We start from the raw sequence: 1,221 nt of genomic DNA, 5'->3' as shown, positions 1-1,221 counted from the left end.
GGCCCCGGCCGCGAGAGGCGGCTCCCTCCGCTTTCCGCGAAGTACACGCGGCGGCGGCAGGCGGCGGGGGCCCGACCCGGGGGTGGGGGGGCACGGCCGGGCAGGGAGCTCCGGAGCGCCTCAGCTCTGTGCGTGCGGGACTGAGCTGTGCCGGGGAGCGAGCGGGCTCACCAGCCCAGCCCGCCTCGCTCTCTGTGCAATACCCTCACCCTTGTCCCTCCCCCCCCCTTTTTTTTTTCTTTTTTCCCCCTCCTCCACCCTCCTGCAGCGAGTTAAATATTTCTTTTGTTAATTGACGCCCCAAGTGTTCCCAATCCCTTCCCCGCGCAGCCCGGGCCGGCCGAGGACGTGTGCACGCCCAGATCCGCTCGGTGAAGCAGCACAGATCTGCGGGGCCGAGCGGGTATGTGCGTGAGGAGGAGGCGGTGGTGTAAAAGGAGCTGCGAGCACAAAGCAGATTTGCGAGGAATAATTTAACTCCGGTGTTTGTTGTTTTTCGGGGGTTGTTTTTTTTCCTTCTCTCCTTTCTATCTCTTTTTTCTGCTCAGGATTTAAATGTCACTCAAAGCATCCCCAAATCAGCTTTCCTCTCGTCTCCGGTTTCTTCCGAGGCATTAATTGGATCACACGCTGCATTTGAAGAGCTTGGGTGTTTTACCCACGAAGGTAAGTGGGCTTACGAACCTGCGCCGGGTCTGGATGGTCACTAAAAGCTTGACTGCCTTTCAGGGTGGTGTTTTTCTTCCCCTTCCCCCCCCCCCAGCGCCGTGGCCAGGCTTAGCTCTACCTGAGGAACTTGCATCCCTGGGTTAAACATCGGTCGATACACGGAAAATGCGCCGGTGGGCCCAGCCGGGGGCAGCGGGGCCGCGGGGGCTCCGCGCCCGCCCCTCAAGCACCAGCAAATGACCCGTGGGAGCCGGCGGCGGCAGCCGGCGACCCCCTCAGTCCCCAGTGCCTCTGCCCCTGGAACAGCGCCTGGCAGCACAGTAAGGAAGGAAGCAGCCTAATCCCCTCTTACAAGGAACTATTCGTCATCATTTTTTCCCCCTTTTTTTTTTTTCTTTCCCTGAGAATTACTGTAGGCGCCCATCACCCCTCCTCCCCCACCGCCCGCCCCCGTTGCAAGCGCCGGCTCCTTTGTCCGCACCTCGCCTCGCTTCAGGCGGTTCTTTCCAGGGACCAAAAAGTTAAACTGCCCCTTTCCACCCCCCCCCCCCC

General features: G+C 60.7%; 1 protein-coding gene across 1 annotated transcript in view; it reads left to right on the top strand.

The window, feature by feature from the left end:
• The first annotated feature begins 635 nt into the window (after window positions 1-635).
• Window positions 636-1,221, top strand: part of GABRB2 (gamma-aminobutyric acid (GABA) A receptor, beta 2) — a 172,778-nt gene continuing 172,192 nt past the window's right edge. The window contains exon 1 of the mRNA XM_010579117.1: window positions 636-666. The gene's annotated coding sequence lies outside the window, so the exon portion shown is untranslated. The remainder of the gene's footprint in view (window positions 667-1,221) is intronic.

This window comes from Haliaeetus leucocephalus, unplaced genomic scaffold (genome assembly GCF_000737465.1).
Source record: "Haliaeetus leucocephalus isolate CR32 unplaced genomic scaffold, Haliaeetus_leucocephalus-4.0 Scaffold656, whole genome shotgun sequence".
NCBI lineage: Eukaryota > Metazoa > Chordata > Aves > Accipitriformes > Accipitridae > Haliaeetus > Haliaeetus leucocephalus.
The sequence above is the reverse complement of the archived record's forward strand: the minus strand, read 5'-3'. Positions and strand labels throughout refer to the sequence as shown.